Genomic DNA, 16,844 nt, shown 5'->3' on the forward strand with positions numbered 1-16,844 from the left:
CTACCACTGAGCCATCTTGCCTGCTGGAATGAACTTAAGGGAATAGAACAGAACGAAGACAGGGAAGAAGATATATGGACTTAGTATGAGAAACTTAGAGTCCAGTTTCTCAGGAGCAGATATCCTGAAATGTGAGCTCAGGTAGACAGGATGTCCTCGAATGCTTTTATATCAAAGTCATACTCTGAACCCGTGATCATGCATGGCGGTGGAGCATGGGAATCAACGCCGAGCTTTGAAAGCCACACTCTGGGTGAATTCTCCTAGAATATCTGGGATGACCAAAGTATTGTGAGCTGTTGAAGTTCCTCAGTGTACAGCTAGTGGCTGAGAAACACTGTCCTGAGGGAACTTGTGAGCAATCAGTGAAGGTCACCATTCATAAATCATGGCAAGGTGATCATTGCACCTCATGATTGCTCACAGCACTTTCCCATCACCAGCTACCTTGAAAAATGATCTAAACCTTCATGAATTTCTAAGAGAGCACACACAGTTATGTCATGCTGATCTGCATTGACTCTACATGAGACAGAGGTTTGCAGGTCCAGAACTACAGGCCCTTAGAGCTCTTAACTGGCTCCAAACAGATCCTTTGACAAAGAGAATAGAATAAATTATTAAAAGATGAATGAGAATTTACTTTTCGTATATAGACTCCTCAGTTTTAAATAAACTCCCAATAAAACATCACTTATGCTGTGAGTTTTCTATCTCACCTGTGTTTCTTTACAAGGTTGGAAGGAGAAGTTCTGTAGCACTCTGATGAGAGCGAGTTTCATGTACTCTGAGGAAATCTCATTCCAATTCAGTTTTGTGGTCCTACTGCAAAGGGCATATATGTGTAAGGATCAATGCTCTCCTTGTTTGTCTTGCTGAATCTGGGTTTCACAATAGTAAATGAAAGCACATTAATAAAACATCAAAACCACAGAGCTAAAACTTCAACCAGGATTATAGCAGATATTTTTATGGGCTGGTCACTTGAGACCAGGCTGTACTTATTTCACTCTGAGAATTGTAAGCTAAAGTCCTTTATGCTCCCCTTACAATATGAGAGCTTTAAGTCTTATTGAAAAGGGAGGAGGAAAATGCTTTTTGAGATAAAATTTATCCTTAAACCCTAAAATTTCATTGAGGATGGTGATGGAGTCCCCCTCTGAAAGGCACACAGGAAGTAGACTAACTGATGGAAAAGTGAGACCTCTTTCCCCCATAGAGTGGTAAAAGTCAGATAACTTATAAGGTATAGGATGCTCTTATCTGTTTTATCATCACTGAATTTCTTGGGTAAAAATTTCTGAAAGTGTAGATCAATGTTGTTTTCAAATTTGATTTCTCATTATTTGACTGGATGAATTCAGGGAAAGTGATAATGGCAATATGAATGTGTTTTGAAAGTTTTATTTTACTTTGGAGTACAGTTTGAAATATTTACATGTGATGTGTACAAAATAGCAAGGGAGATAGTTGCGATGTGTTGATGGGGTAGTGGAGGTGAGTGATGGTTATTGGGGAAGAAAAGGACCCTTAAGAATATTGCATAGATTTGTGATGTAGATTATACTTCAGTACAGATCAGATTTTCTCAATAATTTTAACATAGATTTTGCACTGCCTGGTCCCATCTCTGACACACAGTGAGCTCTTATTGTCTGTCTGAATGATTGATCTCATCAAAGACAAGTACAGTGAGTAGTCTCTAAGTTAATGATTATAAAGTTAGAAGTGCTGAGACTGACAAGAAAAGAGATCCATCAGTCAATGCTGATTGACTCCTCCACCGTGTACAATATTTGAACTACGTGAGCCATGACTAAAAAGGTAACATGTCCCTGTCATCAAGAAATGCACAGTTGGATCTAACAAAAGTCTAGATCTCAGACCTTCTTGCTCACCATCATTGTCTTAAGAAATTCATTCTCTATTTTGCTTAATGATAAAATAATAGGAAAACACAAACCATTTCCAGCCTGAAAATGGTGTCTAAAGCCTGACCTTGAGTCTTCATCCCTAAGGAGAATGCTAAAGCTAGCTTCAAGGAAGTTTGTCTCAGATGTTTCAAAAGCAGATGACTTGGTTTTCAAAGAGTCACCAACTACACAGAGTTAGAGGAAGTAGTCTCAGAATGGCAGCCATGGACAAGGCAGGAGAACTTGTGTTTCCCTCTGCCTCCAATGAGGCTGCTTGAATTAGGGAGAAGGACTACTCAGGCTCTCAGCCTGCACTTTCATAATTACACTGGAGGACATGAGAACACTTTTCAATCAAATGGAAAGTGGAAAAGTTTCCTAAGACTGGTGGCAAATTCAGAGAGTTCATTGTAGTTGCAAGAAATGGGAAGGTGACGTACCCAAATTGGACCATATTTAAGTGAATTGTGCAAGAGCATATTCAACAAGTAACATGTGTGTGAAATACACAAGAAATATATATTTAACACATATCTTCTAGGGACAGTTTATGGTTTACTTTAAGCAAAAGTAGTACTTTTTAAACACTTATGTATTCATAGAGAGATGTGTATGAGAACATATTTCACCATATTAGTAGAGATCAGATTAAGGTTTGGGGACTATGCATGATGACATGTCTATTTTTTGAAAAAGATTGAAGGAGATTCCAAGATGGTGGCTAGGGGGAAGAAGCAGAAAGCTCCTACAGTGAAATCTTGGAGAAATGCTGGAGACACACGTTGCAGGCAAGGCCACGGAGAAGAGGCAAAACTTTAACCCCTCCACACCTCCAGCCTGCACAGAGAATCTCCACTTCACGTTAAACAGAGAAACCAGGAGGGCCCCCAGGCCATCAGTCGCCCATGCCCGGACGGCTTGGGAAGACGTGGACAAGGTGAGGTAAGTGGTACGTGGTACTCCCACAGACATCCCTGGGCCAGATCAGCATAGCCCCCTGGACAGACCGACCCCCACCCGGGGACAAAAGAGAAACTGAGTAATAAGCAGTAAGAACAATAAAGACACGTGGGAAAGAGAGTGGGGCGACCTGAGCTCTTAAGAGGGGGGGAGGGGAATCCTTCCTGGAATTGTAAATAAACAAGCCAGGCCTGGCCAGAGAGGCTCCGGTGGGAGCCAGGGCTTGTGCCCAGCAACCAGGAGTAGGAAAGCTTCTGAGAGTGGCAGAGGAAGGAAAACCCCACAGGAGAGGGGGGAAGACCCACCTCCCACATGAGCTGTAAACAAACACACAGGCCTGAGAAAGCGGGTGCAGTGTCACCTCCCCAGTGTGCTTGGAAAGGGGAAAGCTTGTAGCAGTGGCTCATGCACAGGAGAACTCTGAGTAAACAAAGCCTGCAAGGCCAGGTGAGTGCTAAGCTCACCCCTGAGATCTGCATAAATAATGCCTCCAGCAACAGCAGGCTGACAGCAGTGGGCAGGCAAGCCACAGCCATAGATAGCAATTCACAGACCTGTCTCCAGACTCTTTTTTTTCTCTCTCTCTACCTTTGATGAGACAAAAACTGAACTACACCTGCATGCTGAAAAACTTACTGAAACTGTATTGCATTTGAACTTGGGACACTTGGTGGACTTTTTTTTTTGTGCAGTTTTTTTCTAGTTTATGGCTCCCCTTTGATGAGACAACTACAGAACAACATCTGAGGAGCCATCTCCAGGGTTGCAGGCTGAGGGACAAACACCAAAATTATTAAGAATGAAATTTCATTGCATTTGAACTTGGAGGTTTTTATTTTTTATTTTGTTTTATTTTATTTTATTTTATATATATTTTTTTTCTTTCATTTACTTATTTTTTAAATTTTTATTGTTATCCTTACTCTTTTTATTTTTTATTTTCAATCCTCTCTCTGTCTCTCTAATGCCTTTTCAGCTTATGGTTGATTAGTACACTGTCTCTCCCTGTTTATATCTTTGAAACATTTTTTGTTTGATTCTTTGCTTTTTTTTAACTTGGTTATTTGCTTTTCCCTTTTCCTTTAACTTATTTGCTTTCCATCCCCTCTCACCCTTCCATTCTAAATATCATTAGTGCTATTATTACAAGCCAGAAAATACTTAATTGCACACAGTACAGGGACAATAACAATATCAAGGGCAATGACGGGAAGACAGAAAAAACAGAGAAACCAGTTTCCCCACAGCAAAAAATTAGTACAGGAGATGTCTATTTTTTTCAGGATTAATATTTATGCAGGTTCAACAACAATGATTACTTTGCAATTAAAAAGTTCTAAAATAAAAATACATAGATGCCAAGGAATGCAAAATCACATGTATGTCACCTCCAGTAAAGACATCATAGCTAGCTTCATCCAGCCTGGTTCAAGGTAGGTAGGTTTGCCTTCCCAACATCCCTGTACCTTTTTGGGCAGAACTCCTCAGGTTCTGGTGAAGAGGATAGGTTGGTACCATTACCACTGTTCCTTTGGGAATAAACACTGCATTGACTTCAACATCTGTCTTATAGACTCTCTCAACTCTGTTAGCAGTTGGATACAATCTGAGAGTTTCATTCACTACCATGTCAAAAGATTCCACCACAACCAGGTCATCATAGGTTGCAGGTGCCTGGGAAGAGAGAAACAGTTTTTAAATTGAGATTTGGAATTAACACTATGATTACACTATTAGTAGCTCCAAAGTTTCTCTGCAATTAACAAAGAACCTGAACTTTTGGAACACATTGTAGTAACTGTCAAGTTGGGCAGGAGGTGTGGCTAGAAGTGCAATGCCTGGGGGATCAACCCCAAGTACCACTAAAAATTATTTAAAAATAATAACTATCATGTCCTTTGACTTACTCATGGCCCACTGAGATATGTAGCATGAGAATGGGATGATCCCCTATTCAGGGCACAAAATCCTCAGCATTGCTATGTGCTGCTTTTCTTTATTATGTGAGTAATGTATTATGATAATTACATTCAAGCAAAATATGCTGACATCATTCATATCTCACTAGAGAGGACAAGGAAATAGAACAAAAGCCCTAAATGTTTCACATAGGCTTTGTAGTTGAAAACTCTTTTTTTGCAACTCAAGGATTATATAAATGTGTATATATACATACATACATATATAATGTTTGCATATATGAAATTAAACACTGTATTTGGTAGAGCAGTACCTTACTATCTTTTTATGATAAAAGTTTATGAGAGAATTCTACCAAGGCATGCAGTTTCAGTTCCAGTGAAAGTTCCAGTGAGAACAGGAACCCAAACTCTCTCCCATCCTTTGTTAATGGACCTGCCTGTGTTGGTTGTTGCTTCATGGTTTGATCATAATGTCTGCAGAAGATGTTTTGTGTCCAGCTCATGGACAAACAAGCCACAGCAGCCCCAGAGGCCAAATCCCTTCATCAGCCCCAGGTTCCCAGTTTGAACAGAGATGTGAAGGAAGTCTGGTTGTAATAGGTGGCTATCACTTTGTGTGACATTGGAGAGGCTCAGGAGTCAGACACACTAGCTCGTTCCTTGTCTTCTTTACTTCTAGCTCTATGATCGAGTGTAAGGATGTGTGGTCAGAGCTGAATCAGCCTGTGCAGGTGAGCCAAGGTCAACCTCTCTAGGCAGACAGCAGGCCATAGCACTGCCAGCGACACCTGCACAGCTAGGTATAATCCAGACACATCAATGATTAATACTTGTACTTACGTGCCACTGATGTTCTGTGGAAGTTTTCATGTCATGTTATTTTGGTGACAAACAACAGATCTACTAAAGCCAGCACTGTGTTACCAAGGTTTAAGTTTTTCTGTGAATAGAATTCATTTACTGTGTTTTCCCTTTATTGTTGTCTCTAGATCAGCAATAAATGAATAAATACTGCTGCTGAAGGAACACATGCTTATTCTCATTGTAAAGGAAGTGGAAGCATTCTCGTTATGAGTTTAACTCTCCCTCCCTTTCCAGGTACCATCCACTCACTTATTGGGCAAAGCTGCATAAATCTCCCGTTGCAGTTTCTTCTGGACGTCAGAGTGAGTGACAAATGCATGCAAAATGAAGGAGAGAGTGCTGCTAGTTGTCTCAGAGCCAGCAAAAATGAAGACAAGGATTGGGCTACTATCTCTTCATCAGAGAGAGCTAAAAGGAGGGAAAAGTTTTCAGATACAGCAGGTCAATGTAGAACTTCACTGATGTTTAGATGAGCATATTTTCAAATGAAGCTCCCAGACACATAGGGAGAAACACAGAAAAGTACTCCAAGTTCATACTAGGACTGATTTTCACTCTGATGTCTATCTAACACAGTTAGAAAAAATAAAATTGATTTAAATGTCTGGTTTTCCCCAAGGTCTACACTATTCTGACTCATTTACTCCTTACCCTGTCATCCTTACCACCACCAGACAAAACTATTATTTCTGTTTAACATTCATAGCATTATCATTATGCAATTTAGATAATCATACAAGTACTTTAGCTATAGGTAAAATATGAGGCTGCTTTGTCTCTCAGGAAAATTTTGAATTATTCCAGCAAAAATACAACTGGAAAATTCTTCAGAGCTTTTGTCATGCCAAGTATTCTTTTTATGGAAAATTAATGGATCTTTCATCTAAAAATAAAAAAAATCTGAGGAAATTTAAGAGAACAATATTGAGCATCACAGGAACTCTTGTGACTCAAAGTGTGGTCCATGAAACAGCAACTTCAACTGCGCCTGGGAACGGTGAGTGAGTGAAAGTAGCAGTAATTACTCAGTACTGGTCTGAATGTCATCTTCTTGTGTTCATGCCATGATCAGAAAATCGTGTTATGAGAGGGAGTTGGGGGGGAGAGGAGAGAGAGAGAAAGAGAGAGAGAGAGAGAGAGAGAGAGAGAGAGAGAGAGAGAGAGAGAAGAGGAAGAAGAAAAAAAGAAAAAGAAGTGGTAGAAGAAGGAGGAGGAGGAAGAGGGGAGACCAGCTTGTTTAGATTTCTGCACATAGATTTAAAAATATTCATATTTCTCATTTTTGTGTGAATATATTTCATTTCCTTAGTTTTCTCTACTCAAAGCAAACAGATGAAGAAAAACAAACAGTAAGCACAATCATACTAGGCAAGAGATCAAGAGATTTTGGTTTCTTGCTATCTTTTCTCCTTAAAAAGAAACAGGTAACTTTGAAGGAACTTCTGATTCCAGTACTGTCTAGGGAAACACAAGAAAAACCTGAAATATCTTCCAGGAAGTCATTAATCAGAAAATGATAGCTGGAAAGAGCACAGAGCACTCTGGATCTTTTGACAGTGAAGGAAGATGTACGTCATTAAACATTTTTCACAGCACATGGAATGTTCAAATTCAGGATGGAACTTGATGTAAACATGGACACTGGTGATAGTAATGTCTCAGTGTAAGTTCAACAATTATAAAACACACACCACTAGCGTGGAGGATGTTAACATGGGGGAGTTTGTGTGTAACTTACGGCAGGAGGATATGGCAAATACCAATACTTTCCCCTTATTGGGGCTTTGAATTGAAAACTTCCCTAAAAATAAAGCTTATCTTATCCATTAAAATTTTATGAAACAAAGAGGCAAGGACCCAAGTGGTCACAAAACAGAGCCTCCAATGGGCAAAAGTGAGAAAGTATGAAATGCAAAATGAAAAATTGTAAAAAAAAGAGTAAATTTGGAAAATGTAAGCTCACACTTATACAAATAAATAGTGATATACTAAATGTAAACAAATAGGTAAGGGTGGAGTGACCCCTTATACTGTGTACTGATTCATGTGCAGAAGAAATGATGGAATTGGAAAGTCATCGTTTTTGCAACCATCATAGTAAGAGTGGATGATAAAACCATCTGTGGATGATATTTCTATTGGGTAAAACGATGAAGAACAGGACAATTAAAAAGTTCAGCACTATTCACAATAGCCAAGTTATGGAAACAGCCAAGATGCCCCAGCACTGACGAATGGATTAAGAAAATGTGGTATTTATACACAATGGAATTTTATGTAGCCATGAAGAAGAATGAAATGTTAGCATTCACAGGTAAATGGATGGAACTGGAGAACATTACTCTGAGTGAGATTAGCCTGGCCCAAAAGACCAAAAATCGTATGTTCTCCCTTATATGCGGACATTAGATCAAGGGCAAACATAATAAGGGGATTGGACTTTGATCACATGATAAAGTGAGAGCACACAAGGGAGGTATGAGGATAGGTAAGACACCCACAAAACTAGATATCATTTGTTGCCCTCAACGCAGAGAAACTAATGCAGATACTTTAAAGCAACTGAGGCCAATAGGAGAAGGGGACCAGGAACTAGAGAAAAGGTTAGTTCAAGAAGAATTAACCTAGAAGGTAACACACATGTACAGGAAATCAATGTGAGTCAATGCCCTGTATAGCTATCCTTATCTCAACTAGCAAAAACCCTTGGTCCTTCCTATTATTGCTTATACTCTCTCTTCAACAAAATTAGAGATAAGGGCAAAATAGTTTCTGCCGGGTAGCAAGGGGTTGGGGGGCTAAGGGAGGAGGCTGGGGGGTAAGGGAGGAGTGAAGGGAAGGGGGGAGAAATGACCCAAACATTGTATGCACATATGAGTTAAAAAATAGTTCAGTGCTGTCTATGTCCATACCATCCTGAATGCACCTGATCTCGTCTAAAATGTTCAGGGCTGGAGAAATCACTCAATGGGTAGACAGCCTGCCTAGCAAGCATGAATAGGGATTCTTTAAAGAAAGATAGATAGGTAATAGATAATAGTCAGAAAGGTTACCCAAAAACCTATTAATTGATTGTGGAAGGAAAAATAGATCTTTAGATTAAGCTAGTGGACACCACATTCTCACTGTTTGGACAGGGCTCCTTCTGAATGACTCCATGAAAATTTCCAGATAGAGGTTTTGACTCAGTAAGTCCCATGAGGCTGAGAGTTAGCATTTGTTCTGATGCAGGTGATCCACAACCACTGAAGTCTCCTAGGCATGAGATGGGTAATCATGGGAGCCCTTCAGACTTTCAACATATTTATGGCTGTGTGCTTCTAGAAAAAGTTCCTCTGCCTGTCGTATATAATACCCCAGTGTGTGTCTTTCCACAATGTGTCTGAAAGTCTTCTCTGCCTAGAAAACCTCCTGCAAATTTCTGGAACAACCCCATCTCTGAACTCTCCCGTCTATAGGTTAACAAAGCATCCTTGGTTACCTTTATTGGACTCCACATCTTCGGAATTCCAGGTATTAATCATAAGCTGAAGAAAACCCACTTGGTGCTGGAATCAGAAAGAGAAATTCCAAAGAGACACAGTCAATTGTTAGTTTAGAAGTGAGTCAGGAGTACAGCATTTAACCCTGATGAGACCATAGGTTCTTCCAGAAGTCTGGCTGCTGCTGCCTGAATCACTGGTGAGCAAAACTATCCACCTACAAACCTTGCAGAAGGGAATGTTTCCCTGAGAGGAAACCAGGTATTGATTCCAACAGCTGTTGGTCTTTCTTGTCCCTGATCCTGAGTTTCTCGGGCTCCTGAACACAGACTCCTGGACCATAGATATGGGCTCTTTCTCCTATAATCTGCTACATCAGAAAGAAGTGTGGATTTCAGTCTTTTTTGATCTCTGCCTACTTCTTAATCAGTGGCCCCATAGATTAATTTTCTTATGTTTCTGAGCTCTCTTCAGCATGTTTTGCAACACTATCATCAAATCTTCCACAGTGCCAGAACACTGCACAATCTTCCGTGAGACCTTGGGTACCCATACTAGCTCCCTGGCCTGCAGCTGTTCTTGCATGGTTTCCAGACCCTTGAGGCAAAGCTGCAGTCTCAATACAAGGCTCAATCCCATACCCAGAGAGGGTCACATTTAACATAGACCAAACTCCACCAGGCACTTACCTGTCTGCATTGGAGAATGTCACATGTCATCAAAAAATCTAGAAACAAAGGTCATGAAAGTAAAACGGGGGATTTCTGGAAGGTGGAAGGAGAAGGGATAAGGGGAGACATGGGTGGGGGATAAGAATAATAGAGGGGGTGAAGATGCTCAAAGTATATTAAATGTACATGTGGAAATGTCGTGATGAAATCCCACTCTAATTAGAGTTTAACCTGTGCCAATAAATTTTTCTAAAATGGAAATTATTCTTTGCCACATTTTACCTTTTCCTTAGCATTGACAGTTCTTCTTTTGTCCATTTTGCAAGGTTTTGAAAAAATGTTAACGAATCACTTGGAAAACTGGAGCTATTTGATGTGTCTTATATTTGAGAAAGAAATGGAAATAAAACTGTGAGGGAAAAAAAAACCTTAATGAAAGTGCAAAATTTTACCTGGAGCATTTCAGTTTTCTGAAACAATCATATGGTAAAAGTCAAGGTTGAGTCACTCCCCCTGTGACCTTTGCCTTGTTTAGCAAGGGCCTGTTACCCCTACATGAATGGGGACAATAGCTTTAAAATAGATATGCTGAAATAACTGGCTAGGCTACATGCAAAAGAACCAAGTGTGGCCCTTACAGCACACTGTCTATTAATCCTAACTCAACATGGGTCAGAGCTCTATATGTAAAAGCTATGAACACAGAACTGTTAGAAGAAAAGCCAAGGGAGCAAGTTTTCATGATCTCAGGCTTGACTATGTATTTTTTAGAGTTCAACAAAGCACATGGAATAAAATAGAAATACATAATTTGTATGTCATCAGAATTAAACATTTGGTACTGAAACGAACACAATCTAAAAAGTGAGAAGGGACCTACAAAATAGGAGTGATGCTTGCAAGTCATATACCTGGCAAAGTAATTGTATGCAGAATATATAAAGAAATCTTAAAATTCAATTATAAAAAGACAATCAACACAGCTATATAGGAAGAAAGAACTAGAAGAGACACTTAAGTCAAGAAGATATTAAGATCACCAACATTGTTAAATAGCACTACCACTAGAGACATCAGATCAAAACCACAGTGGTAGACAGCTTCCTACCCACTAGGATGGGATAAACAAAATTATGGAAAAACCAAGTCTTTGAGGGGACAAGAAGAAATTAGAACCTTCATGAATTCCTAGCAAGAATATAAAGTGCTTTAGCTACTGAGGAGAACATTTTGTCAATTCCTTTATAAGTTAAACATAGAATTACTTTATAACTCACAATGTCACAAACCTAGAAGACAGAGGCTTAAACACCTTCTTGCATGCAAATATTCATAACAGCATTATATCACACTAGCCCAAAGGTGAAAATTACATCAATGACCATCAATTGATGAATGGATAATAAAACGTTATGTCTATACAATAGACATTGTGTTTCTCCAAAAGTTATGAAATAAGTGCATATGTTTCAGCTGACAACATAATGCTAAGTAAAAGAATCCAGCCACAAAGACCATACACGATATGATTCCATTTATACAAAATGCCCAAAATAGACAAATCTACAGAAACAAAAATTGAATTAATTAGCTTAGGGAAAGGGGTAAGGGTTGATAAGATAGGTTCAGGATTTCTTGGTTGATAAAAATGTGCTAAAATTGACAATGATGGTTCATGCGCATGTATTTGAATGTAGTAAAAAGCCATCAAATTGTGCAGCTCAAGTAAGTGAGTTATATAGCATTTGAAGGTATATATCAACAATGTTGCTATTTGGGAGAGATGGAAAGAGGGGGAGAGATAAAACAGTCTACTTTCCTAATGAAAGAATCACTGGATGGAAAAATTGGAAGTTTAGATGCTTCTTGGCTTTATCCTCAAAGGGGTCTTCTGGGTTGTTGAGGGAATCTACGTTCACTCCAAATGAGACGCCAATGGTCACATCCATGCTTTAGGCCCCAAAGATGCTGAGGAGAGAAAGACATGGAGAATTAGAATCTGTATCTCTTTTCAGATTCTTCTGTTACACATGCAGCAAGGAGCATGAGGTCATTCACATGCCAGGGCAAGACTGGCACAGAACCACATACTGTCAGAACTACCTGTGGGATCAACTGATGGGTCTGTGGTCCCATAACACTCACTCATGAGCTGTTTATCAGGTGTCAATTATCCAACTGTTCTTATGCTGAGGGTGACAGGGACAGTAAGTTGTGTGTTTCTCACCTGTGAACTCAGGAGCTCAGTCTCAGAGAGACAGGGGCCCATAGCAGACAAACTACATCAGCTTGAGTGTATTGTGGATGAAAACAGATGTGTAGGCAGCATGCTTCAAGAGGACCAGGGTGGAATAAGTGACTCTCCCTGAGGAACTCAAGAAAGGGGCCATTGACCTAATCTTGCCTTAGACAGAGTCTGCCCAGAGATGACTACCTTTCAGCTAATTACAGAAGAGCAACACCCTGTTCAGGGTAGCCAGGAACATCACCCTCCTTCTCCAAACCCTCTGCTCCAGCTTCTGATAGACCCTCAACTCCAGGGAGCTGAACTTGACCAGAGGGAACTTGCATTTCTATATATACTAAAGCCAAGACTATTTCTGGTTAAAATACAGTAATAAATCTCTCTAAAACTGATTTGGGGGATCCCAGAGGTAAGGAACCACATGTCTGCTTTTAGCCAAGGACACTCTCAATTTATACCTATAGTTCTTATAAGAGTCACAATGTGCTAGTTTATACAATAAATGATATGGTTATTCTATCCACAGCCATCTCACTTTGGAATTTAGAAGAAAAAGAATTTGTGGGAATCTTCAATTTTTAGTATTTTTCTTGTATCCTCAAGAAAAGGATGAAGAGGTTTCATTGGTTTCCAGTTCCACATTGTAATTTTCCTGCTCCACCCAATGCCTTGATTTATATGAAGGACAGTTGTCTCCCACTGTTTCATACTCTTTGCATCCTTAGCTTTGTTATCATCATGCTTCATTTAAAACCAAGCACTTTGTCATCTAGAATATACAAGGAGAAAAATAAGCAGCCAAACTAATCTTAGTTTCTACACACAAAGATCCTTTCTAGCCCAGCTGGCTTGCCTTCTCCTGGGATCTGCCCCATGGCAATAGTAACTCCACACACCTGCTTTCATCTGGTCCTTGAAGAACTTGACTGTGGGAATTTCATGGTCCTGGTGGGTCGATAAGAGCCTCCTAGCAGAAATCAGACCCCAAGATGATGCCCTGCTACTTACTTTTGATGGTGATAGGCTCGCCTTTCTCTGCCTCCCCACTCAGGATTTTCACCAAGGTGTTTCCATACTGTTCAATGATGGGGAACATCTGAGCATAAAACACAACACCACCCGTGGAGACTCGAGTTCCAGAAAGACAAGACATCACCAATCATGAAGCAATAAGTGCCATTTTATCATGAATTTTATAGCAGATCTTCTGGATATTAAGACAAAAGACCATTTTTAGGAGCTCTGTCTTAGAGGATTCCAGTTGGGAAAAGACTATAATCTTGGTTTATGCATGTCATGAGATTCATTTTTTAAGTTTCCTCTATTACTTTCTTGAGTTTTCCACCTGTGAAAGTTAGAGACAGAAAGGTTCATATTCTCTTCCATTCTTCACCCTCACACTGTGAGAGCTTTTTTCAAAAACTGAGCTGGAAAAATACACTAGAGTTCAAAGAAAAAGATAATTTGTCACACATACATTCTGAGATCTCCATAGTTTTAGAAATTTATTAGACTGGCATCATATATTTAACAAATTTGCTCAATAAATGTTTATCAATGTTGCCTTTGGCCCATGAGAATTCATGGGCACTCAGGCACCAAGTGTAGTCTCAACTTTTACATTATACTCTTGTTTTAAATACAAATCCATCATTTGTGGTGAAGCCATTCTGCCAGGGGTAGAGACAGGAACAGACCTACTTCTTCCTTCTAGGCTGTACAGAATAAATAATGGGTTGGTGACAGATAAGTGGCTGGAGGGTCCAGACCAATTCTGTATTTATATCTATTGATGACAAGAGCAATTTAAAAATGGGATGCCATGATGAGTTTTTTAATGTAGCTATTATGAAGGATTAAGAATTTGTTATCCAGAAGAAGTAATGCAATTACATGGAAATTATTTTCTCTCCATTCTTTATTCAGAAACCCAAGGACAAAAAATAACTCTACTTCCTAGCTGGAAACTTTATTCCACCTTCCATAATACATTTTGTGCTAAAAAGGAACCTTCCAGCATTCCTTTATTATAAAAACTCAATAGGATAGGAAAAAATGGAAATTTCCTCCATTTGATAAAGAAAGTTTACATAACATTGTCCAACCAAATTCATACTGGTGGACATCTGAAGCTTCCTCTTCAGATCAGGAACAATTGAAAACAGTCTGGTCTCACCACTCTTAACTTAACATCATCCCAGAAATGTTAGCTACTGCAATAAGGCAAGAAAATGAAAGGGAAGGCATGTAGATAGTAAAGGAATAAGTAGAAGTATTCCTATTTTCAGATGACATTATTGTCCCTGCAGGACATCTCAGAGAATTCACAAAAAGAAATTGTCGTACTAGTGAATTCAGCAAAGTGTTAGGATGCAAGATAAACACAAAATACAATTGTATTTGTATATAATGATAATGAAAAGAAAGCTTAAGAAAACAATACTAGTTACAAACATGCCTAAAATGAAACATTTCAGGTATAAATCTCACAAAATAGGTACAGGGTCTCTAAGCTGGAAGCTACAAAATGTTGAATTCAGCAACAACAGAAAACCTAAAGAATGGATAGGTACATTATGTTCATGTTTGATGCTCTTCCCTGACACTTATCTATATCTTGATCTCAATTTTTATCCAAATTTCATATTGAATTTTTACAGACATAGAAAAGTTATTGGATGGAAAGGCAAAGTCACAAGAATAGTTGAAATAATTTTGCAAAGAAATTAAGTGGGAGGAATTATTCAAGATGATGTCAAGACTCTCTGTAGGGATACAGTAATTAAGGGAGTGTAGTTATGATGGAAGGAAACCCGCAGTGATCAATAGAGAAAAAGTGGAGAATGAGAAGTGGATCCACACGAATAAACCCAACTGGATATCAACAACAGTGCAAGAAGTATCCGTGGATGGAGAAGGCTTCCCCAAAATGGATTTGGAACACTGAGAGAACCATGTTCCAAAAAACTAAACCTCATTGTTGTTGAGGTTAACCTTAACCTCATTCTTTTTCCAGAAATAACACTGAATAGTTCATGGGTATAAACTATATAACTGTTATTTAAAACAACACATAGGTGAAATGGACAAATAATTATAAGTCTAGACATCCAAAGAACAATACATAAAAACAAAAATGGGTAAGTCTTGTTAAGAGGAAAAATAAGCTATCCTTGGTGATTCTGAAAGACTGGCAAGTAGTAACTTCATGTTGAAGAAGCAGATCTGTGTCTAGACTGTGCTGGTTGTTATCTAGCCATGTGATAAATTTGAACAGAGATATGAACACACAATACACACATGCACACACATACACATACGTACATACACACAAACATACACACATACACATGTATACACACATACACACATAAACACATACACATACATGCACACACATACACACAAACATATACACATGTACACACAGACATGCACACACATACACACACATATTCACATACACACATAGGCACACACACACACAAACGAAGACACATAAAACCGATGAATATTGAATAAGATCCATGGGTTTTATCCATATCAACCTCTTTTTAACATATTAACCAGGATATATTTATACCTATGCAGCACATTACATTAGAAAAAAACCCAGCATGAAAAAGTACATGGATCTCCCTGTACATTGTTGTAGCACCTTATTGTGAACCTATAATTATTTCAGTATAAAAACTTTATAAATAATACAGGTTTCCATTTTATTTTTAAAAAGTGATGCCTACCTGTCAGTTTGTGCAGACAGAATAACATTCTTTCACTAGCACTGTTTTGATCATCTCTGGGTCCATGATAGCTAATATAGGCTGTCGACCATCATTTAACCTGTGTTGGGAAAACAGAAGGTATGAAAAACCTAAAAAGCTAGATTCTGCAGCGTCAGTCACACACACAGGCATCCAGACTTTATCTTGATGTCACATAATCCACACCCCAAGTTCTACAGTGCACGGTAACATTAGCTCCTTGTTCAAATGAAGGATGCGGACCACAGAGGACACTGGAGTGCACAAAACAATAGGTAATATGCGTCAAGCAGGGAAGAGACACTTAACGACAAAATATCCCTTCAGAGACATCATGATCAGAAAGAACACTGGAGCTGTTGTTAAACCTAAGTGGTACGTACATGGGTACAATTAAATTTTACTAATAGAGATTAAACCAAAAATAGCATGACTGGAAATAAAAAAATAAAACAGAGAGAAAACCTCTGCAGGCTTTTTTTTAAGTTTGGCATAAATCAATTTCCAATCTATTTGCCTGTGTCTCCCAGAACACCTTTCAAAAGCACATATTAAATTCAAAGTTGATATAAAGGAGTTTTGTCTTTCAATTAAAAGTGAACCAAGGTTGGAAGGGTATGCTATGATACATTTATGAGCATATGTATTAGAAAATTCTGATAACAATGCCTTTTGTGCATCAAAGACGAATAGCAGCACATTAGAGAGAGTGAGACTGGGAGTCATGGAGAGAAATCATATCCTGCAAAGCTCTCACCCTAATTCAGACTGCAACTTGACATCTGGTGACATATGGGACTCTTGGTGGAACAAGACTCCAAAAGCTTTACAATGGAAAATTGCATTCTAAAAGTTCAAGGCTGACATCGTCCTAATGCAATCAGATGCCTTATCCTATGAAGTTTACCCATGGAAGTTTCCAGAAAACTCACCCCATATTTTCCTATACTTTTTGTTACATTCTCTGTCAAAATTGCATGATCCCTGCAAGAAAAACAAAATGAAATTGTATTATTTGTTCTC

General features: G+C 38.8%; 1 pseudogene; it reads right to left on the bottom strand.

Moving 5' to 3' along the window:
- LOC109675872 (cytochrome P450 3A4-like) overlaps positions 1–16,844 on the bottom strand; it is a 149,135-nt pseudogene that overhangs the window by 2,091 nt on the left and 130,200 nt on the right.

Source organism: Castor canadensis, chromosome 6, assembly GCF_047511655.1.
Source record: "Castor canadensis chromosome 6, mCasCan1.hap1v2, whole genome shotgun sequence".
NCBI classification, from domain to species: domain Eukaryota; kingdom Metazoa; phylum Chordata; class Mammalia; order Rodentia; family Castoridae; genus Castor; species Castor canadensis.